Source organism: Sprattus sprattus, assembly GCF_963457725.1.
Source record: "Sprattus sprattus genome assembly, chromosome: 4".
NCBI classification, from domain to species: domain Eukaryota; kingdom Metazoa; phylum Chordata; class Actinopteri; order Clupeiformes; family Clupeidae; genus Sprattus; species Sprattus sprattus.
The window spans coordinates 10,824,592-10,833,447 of NC_137923.1; positions in this window are offsets into that span (position 1 = coordinate 10,824,592).

An 8,856-nucleotide genomic window follows, 5' to 3' on the forward strand; every position below is an offset into this window, starting at 1 on the left:
AACCTCATGCAATGGCACGCCATATGGTTTTAGGCCACAGACATGATTTGAACAAAGGTTCCCTGAAATATCCCTTATGGATGCTTCCCTGAGGCCTCTTTCTGTCTCCCTCATTAGTAATTTATTACCTCATTTGGGGGCTATCACTCACTTTCTGTGCTGAATATGGAAGCAATAACTCTATAATATAATGGAGTGAAGATGTCCTTACTTTGGCAATATATTGCAATAATTGACAATAATCCTTGGCCTTATTTTGAAATGGCAGAAGTCTATTCGGACATTTAACACTGCACTTGTTTGTATTTATCAGGGGAACCATTTTTGTATGAATGCAGCGATTCCTTGACCATTCAACAAAAATACTTTTAATCCTAAAACCAGTGAATGTTGTCCTCTATTTTTTAACAGTTTAACTTTTACCATCTCATCAAACAGCAAAGTACATAAACTTCATATATTCATATGAATGAACACAGGGAAAGGCATACTTAAATCTAAAAATAGGCACCATGTCTGCTTCTCACTCTCTGCCGTGCACACACACACACACAAACATATCGTACGTACACAAATATATCTTTATTAGTTACTATCCTTCAGCCACTTCTTTTTTCACTCCATCTTTATTTGTCAACTACTCATGTCTCTCCAGCTGACAACAGTGTCCTTGTATCTCTCTCTCTCTCTCTCTCTCTCTCTCTCTCTCTCTCTCTCTCTTCCTGTATATCTTTCTTTCCCTCTCTATCGCTCTCTATCCTCTTAAGTAAGTCACACATCCTTGCCCCTGCGTGCCTGGCGCAAATAGTTGTAAACCAAATATTTTGCTCAATTACGCTCCTTACATTACATAGCTTGAGTTTTTTTCAGACATGCCTAGGTGATCTAGCTGTGGCCTTGGGCTTCTTGTTTCAGGGCAGAGAACAGAAATATCTTATTCCAGCAACCAGTTTCTTTTTTTAACATCTGAAGTAACACAAGCTGTTATCCCAGTGTCCCTGCAAAATGCTGACTACAGTGTTCCTTGGAGCTTGATCAATGAGCTGGTTAGATAATACTTTATAACGTTCTCTTTTTTTGCCCAAAGATAAATAGACATGTGGGGCTTGTCTGGCTTGCCTCTGAATCTCCGTCTGCTGACAACATTCAGACCCCACTGATGCCCTGCAAAGCTATTGCTTTGTGTGTGTGTGTGTGTGTGTGTGTGTGTTTGTGTCCATGTTGTTATCGACAGCCACAGAGAGTAAATGGAAAATTACAGTACAAAGATCAAGCAGTACATATATAAACCAAAGCCAAAGGAATTACATTTCATAAAAAAATAATTATGAAAATTCAATCTGTATAAATCTGACATAATTTGTGTACTAAAATAGTCTCATAGCCATAGCTTAGTTATGCACAGCATTATTGCAGACCCTAGCAACTATACCAATATCTCATGAGACATAAGCAGTTTTCATATCCTGTTAATAAGTCTCTGAAACTCAGAGGCCATCACCCACAGACGTCACTACCCAACACTTCCAGAAAGCTGCAGCACCACAGCGAAAGGACAGCTCCAACCTGCCAAGACCAGCGTTCCCATACAGGTAACGATTATTTCTCCCTCTCGCTCTCTCTCTCACACACACACACACAAATATACACTCATACACACACACGCACACACACACACACACACACACACACACACACACACACACAAACACACACACACAAACATACACTCACACACGCACACACGCACACATACACACACACATACACACACACACACACACACACATACACACACACACACACATACACACACACACGCACCCTCTCAGCCTCATACATTCCGTCACACTGCTCAGCCTAGCCCATTCTGAAATAAAAACTCTCTGGCACACACACATGCATCAATATCGCCGCTGCAACAGAGGTTCTATAACGAATAGCCTATGCTGATCGATTACAGAGAGGCTCAGTATCCGGTTTTCTGCCAAATCTGAAGAGCGCAGAAGCATCCCGAACTGGCAAAGAACCATAGCATCAGAACTCACTCCTCAGCTTCTTCGGGAACGGGACAAAACACACTCAGGAAATGGATAAAGGAGGTAAGATCCCATAAACATTAGTTTTTTCGTGATTCCGAGGGAGTTAGATTGCACGCATCGCAGTTTGTGCTTGACTGGCTTTAGCAGCGAGAAGCTGTTTCGGCAGAGTGGACTGCGGAACTGGAAAGCTCCCACCAGGATGGGTGCTGCGTGAGCTTTTTGCACATTGCAGTAGGAACCAAATGTGTTCCACAAGTTCCATGCGACCACAACAACTTGGACTTATGCCAGAACTTCTCTTGACCGGTAGCTCACTTTCCAGTACCGCTCCCTAGGGAGAGAGAGTGATTGTAAGGGCTGGGTTATCATCAGGCCGCCTTACTTCCTCGTGCACCTCAAGCGATCCCGTCCGAGGTTCACGAAAGGCTACATACTGGTCTTCTTGCGTTGATGTTTATGTTGCTGTGTTGTAAGACTTTAAAGTTACAAGGATACGTGGTTCCTGTGAGTGTTGTAATGGGTTTGGTGAGATATAATTCACATGTACTTTAGATTGGTCAGACGATTCTGTTGAAAACTGCTAGCTACCCACTTTTACAGCTAGATGAAAGTGTCTGTTTGCGGTACAGCATGTGCACTGGTCGTTGTTGCAGGGAAATGCGTGCTTTACAGACAACATGCTTCATGAGGTCTTAGCACATAACTGCCGTTAATTTAATTAACGTTTGGCCATAAACTAAGTCAGACTGCATTGCATCACTTATGATCTTACAGATTGGAAGATTGGTCCGCTGTTAGGTCCTTACTTTAACAACGATGCTCCTAACTGGATTATCCACACCCAGACAACACACTCCCATACACACCCTGTTTTCTTAAGTACCCTCCTGTTCGTTTTCCCCTACTGTATTTGTCAGCATACACTAAATACCCCACCACTGACAACTCTCTCATAACATCCATAGAGCCTTATACTGGCTTGCTGTCCATTGCACATATGAATACATGCATTGAGAACATGTATGTATATATAATTATTCTATTGTCAGCACTATTGTCCCTCTAAGAGTGAGGGATCTTGGAATGTCATACTGGTATCCAGTGGTGGAATGTAACGAAGTATTTTTACTTCGTTACTGTACTTCGTTACATTTTTACGTATCTGTACTTTACTTAAGTAAAAATAATAGTGCATACTTTTTACTTTTACTTCGTTACATTTTGCAGCTATTATCTATACTTTTACTCCGCTACATTTCTACAATATGTGTCGTTATTCGTTACATTTTATGAACACAGTTTCCCAAAATGTTGCCTACACAAAAATATAGATTGCGTTGCTTTAGGACGTTTCAGCCAATCAGGTGGCTCTATCAGCTCCAATGACAGCAGAGTGTGTATTTGGCACTGGCAGCACTACGGTAGCCTTGCCTGTTTTGCTTAAACATTCGACAAACAGCCTGACTAACAAACAACTTTTCAGCATGGATTCAGAGTCAGCCTCATCTGAGGACATGTTCAAGTTCAGAGGCCACAAGAACAACTCGTGGAGGTTTCAGTGCATTTCCTGTCTACCTCAAAAAAGGAGTTGCTACCCTTCAAAAATTCGCCTTCAAATTTGGAGAAACAGGTCGAGTTATGCGGAGTTCTTGCTATGCTAAGTTAATGTCTATGACTTTTGCATATCGTATGTGGTTACTGACATGATTTTATACTGTTATCTAGCAAAATACATGTGGACAAACAGCAATAGCATCAAAATAACACGATTGTACCTTGATTATTTATTTAACGTAGTGGTAAGATAAAGCTGGAAGTTTAGCAATGTCAAGCTAACGTGAAGATTTGCCTTTTTTATTGACTGGTTATTGCCTGGCATGCAAACTTAATGCCTAGTCTTGGGTTACTCAATATGTTTTTTTTTCCTTTTCTGCAATCAATAGAGCATAAAACTCTGCATTGACCAGTTTAACAACTCCATTTGTTTTTCATATTTCCATTTTTTACACGTTTACAATTAAATAAAAGATTAAAAGATACAAAATTGTGTCTTTATTGGTTTGGCTTAATGGTATTAACTTTACAAATAATCCCTGGTAGATAACTTGTCATCTGCAGAATTATAAAATAGAGTGTGAACAGTTTTACAGACAATAGGCCCAATAAGTACACCAACCTTTCCAATTAACAAATGTTGTTGCTTATAATTATTATTAATAGTAGTGACATCTGTAGAGGCATTTATTACCAGTCGCTATTTCTTTATCAAAATGGCACAGCCTAGACATTGAAAGACAACCTATTGCGTGAGTACTTTTACTTTTACTTTTAAAGTAAATTTAAAACTGAGTACTTTTTACTTTTTACTTAAGTAGGATTGTTGATGTAGTACTTTTACTTTTACTTTTACTTTCATTTTCCTGGGTACTTGTACTTTTACTTAAGTACTAAACTTCAGTACTTCTTCCACCACTGCTGGTATCAGAATAGTGTTAAGACAAAGATGTATTTAAGAACCTTATTCTGTACATCTCCACTCAAGTCCATACATTAACAATTGCGGGTATATGGCTCTGTACTTTTTAACATGGAGTGAAGGTACGCACAACATATCTGACTTGACTCGCTGCTTGAAGTGTCTTAAATGAATGAATGTGAACGCTTTCTCTGTTCATTCAAACCCATCTATTCACTCACTCACATACATTCTGACACAAATACACAAACTTGATTCACACATTGCCTTACTTCACTGAACCGTATCCTTTTCAACTATCCAAAAAGATGGTAGGGCAGCTATTGTTGGTCTAAAATTTACCACCAAATCACCAAAATATATGAACATGACCTTTTGCCAAATCAAACACACACACACACACAAACACACACACACACATTGTGTGTAATAAAATAAAAAAATGTGCAGATTGTTAAAGGCCCCCATCCATTAAAAACAGTGTGACAATTTCCATATAAAGGGCCACCACTCACAATTGGACATAAATTGAGGCCAAGAACACACACAGGCACATTTTTTATGTGAGATGGATGACAGAACAGCTTCGGTCTCTGTATTTCCTCCCGTCCTTATGCCAGCCATCATCCATCATCCCATATGCCCAGTGTTTTTCTCTTAAACGCCTGTGGGCGCTACACAATCTAAAAACACATTGTTATTATACTTCAAACTCCACCTCTTTTCCTCAGCTAGCATCAGTCATTCCTCCGCCAGGTTCATTTTCCTAGAGCCTTTAGACGCTTTGCTGCAAGCTCTGCAAGTTTAGCCATGTTTTTATACAGTACATATCTTGCATGTTTAATGTAAGTAAACATGCGTTTCAATGCATAAGATCAACATACAGGAGCAGGATGGGTAAACCTTTTTTTTATCAGTATATGTACATCCAGGGTATCAACCCCTTGACGTTGGTGTCTTTATCCCCTTGCCTGCTAAACCAGTTACAGGAACAGTTCCCTGGCTTCGTTCTCTTTATCCCCTAAAAACTTATGCTGTGATGAGTGTTCCATTGTCCTTACAAGTAATCTACTCCTCCTCATGTTTTTGCACTGACTTCTCAGAGTGCCTGGATGTGGTGTGGAGGCTTGTGTTCCTCAAAGAGCCTCAAAGCAACACCACCAGGAGCTGTGACTCTCTCAGACTTATCTCAGAATTCATCTGACTTGCCATGACTGGCCTAACAGGTTTCAGGGTTTGGCCTTGATTCAACTATTAAAAATACTATATCACAGAAACTACAAAAAAATTACAAAATATTGTGAAGATCTATAAGCCTTATAACCATGTGCGATTATAATGCCCTACTCCTATGAAAAGTAGTTGGTGTGTTGACAACTGGCTGTTAGTTGGATGTGTATTGATAAGGCAATGTGAAGGTGCTCTTAGTGGGTCATTCTTTGTGGCTGTCAGCTCAGATCTAATGACCGTTCTTGCAGATGCCCTGCAAAGGTGCTTAGAAAACAGTCTGGTGTCATGAGAGACAGCGGATGGGGTAAACTTTGTCCAGTTAGCGGGAAATGATCCCCTGCAATGAACAGGTGTGATCACAGTACCCTTTCCCAGGTGCCCTCCACCTGACTGCTTACCTGCCTCCCTGTATCCTTTTCTCCGACGGCCTCCATTCCCCTCCTTTCCTCTGCGTCTTCTCTCTCGCTCACTCTCTCTCTCTCTCTCTATTGATGTGTCTGTCTACCTCGCCTCATCTCCTTTGGTTCAGCTTCCCCGTCTCTTAGTCTTCTTGTGTCTTTGTGTCTGAATGATGAGGAGATGTCTCTGTTGCTGCCAATGAGTTAGCTGTGTGACTGCGGCTCAGGGTGTCCGAAGAGAGGGAGAAATATATACAGAGATAAACAGCTGCATCACCTCTTTTCTTTCTCCATTTGCATCTGTCCTTCCCCTCAATCTGTCTTCCAGTGTGCTCTAACCACCTATCGCTCCTTCTTGATGAACCCACGTCAAACCCTCTGCATCTTTCCATTGCTATCTAGACCAATACTCTGTCTCTCCCCCATCTCTGTCACTTGCTTTGTCACTCACAAACACACACACACAAACACACACACACACACACACACACACACACACACACACACACACACACACACACACACACACACACACACACACACACACACACACACACACACACACACTCACATATATGCATCGTCATATCTCTTTCCCACCTCTGTCTGACTCTTGCTCTTTGGACCATGTCCACTTTTTCACTTTTTGCACCCAGTCATTCCTTTGCTTTGGGCCCACCCTAGTCTATACATTAGACACAATGTTAGGCCCACTTTTTAATAGGGTTGCCGATTTGTAAATCACTCACACATGTGTAAATGTCAGTGTCCTTGTGGCAATCTTACATATATACAAAGATATGTCAATTCATAAACAATATGTGCCACACATACAATACATATTTTAACATCAGTGTCATACATCTCTGTGGTGTTTAAATGAAAAATACAGTATTGCAGCTTGTACTGATCATTCAATATTTGTCCTGATAGAAATTCAGTAAGCTTAACCATGCAGCTCTTTGGGAGTTGTGTAGAGTTTAATTCCTTCTACTTTTGTTCACAACCATTTTGTCATTTGTCCTTTCACAACATTTCAAATGTGTTTTTTATTGATTATGTTTTCTAAATGTACAATCTTAACAATGTCCAAAGAAGGGTTATGTCAATATCTTGCTTTTACACAACATGCATGTACTTTGTGATCGTGCCTCTGTTAGGATGTCAGAATCAGTGTGGATTATCAGCATTGTTCAGGTTTAAAGTAATCCCTTGCTTGTGTGATTGTTTGAGGACATGGTCTACCAGCCCATGTTTCTGTTTTCATCTCGTCTGGGATGTGGTGTAGAATGTTCTCAGAACATGAACACCTGGATCATCGGTCCATTCCCACGTGAACTCCTCACTTAGACTCGTGGGTATCTCTAATCACAACATGTCAATGCAGTCCACCTTGTACCATTAGAGTTTACAATAGCCTATCATAAAGTGGAAGCATTTAATCCTATATTCTTTAATGGTGTGAGACGTTCTTGCAAATAATGTATAAGGAGTCTTTGCTGGACTGTCCAAAAACTCTCTTCAACCCTTTCCTCATCCTCTCCCTCGCAGTGTTTGACTCATTGTCTGATTCAGAGCCCCCTCTACTGTGGAGCAGGCATTATAACACAATGCGCACACTAGTAATTGCAACCTGCTTGTTTTCAAAGCATGACATTTTATCATGACTGTTAGGGTACATTACATTTTCCTAAACTGCTTGTGGGTGTTTAAAATATTAACTTCAATCATCTGAAAAGGCCAAATCACCTCCTCATATCCTGCCAACTGACTTTCAGTATTTCATTGCATTTTCTCAAAAGTGCTAACATGGGACGAAAACTATCCTGGCTGACTGTGTAGAACAAAATGAAACATCTGGTGACCGCTAGTGCAAATGATCCTTTTCAGCATTACTGTTACATTTCCATTGCCACAGAACATTGCCGGAAATCAGAAGAACACTAAAACTCTAAAGTTAAGTTATTGGTCAAGAGGAGGTAAGGCTATGGGAGAACGACCCAATCATGACCTAGTATTTTTTTTTTTTTTTAAAGAAGTGCAATAACTGAACTGAAGTTTCAAATGGGAGTGAAATAGACCCATTCAACTTTGTCATTACGAAATCTTTCAATGGGTGTCATAGCTGTGGTCCCTCTAAAATGTACAGGTAAGAATAGTTTATTGTCTACCATGTCTTGTCTGGCTGTAAAATACATTCAACAACCATTAGTCATATTTTTCTCACAGATTTGCTTTAACAGTCATCTCAGCATGTAGATGAGGTCGGCATCGGTATGACAAGCAAATATATGAGGGAGAGAAATTATGAGTGAGGGGCCACTTCTTCACTGCCACATCAGAAGAGCATCAGTCTGACAATTTATGCTTCTATCTCCAGTTATGGTGTCTTTAGCATCGGCCCAGATGACATAGACATCCTCATTATATCTTTTGATGGACCATATGAAACTCCAATGCTATGAAAAGAGAAATGTCTTGGAGGTGACCATTGGTTGCATTCAACAGCATTTGCATTGTCAGTAAATAGTTTGTGTGCTCATTCATTTGTAATGATAAAGGAAGTTTCCTTCGGCTTGTTGACAAGAACATGTTGCTAGAATTAACGGGGCCGTGTATTTATGGTTTCTTGAGTTTTTCAGTGTTGTCCCCTGTGACCTCTTTTTCACCTTACTCATCCATTGCTACTCAGTCATCTTAGGCTTTAAGA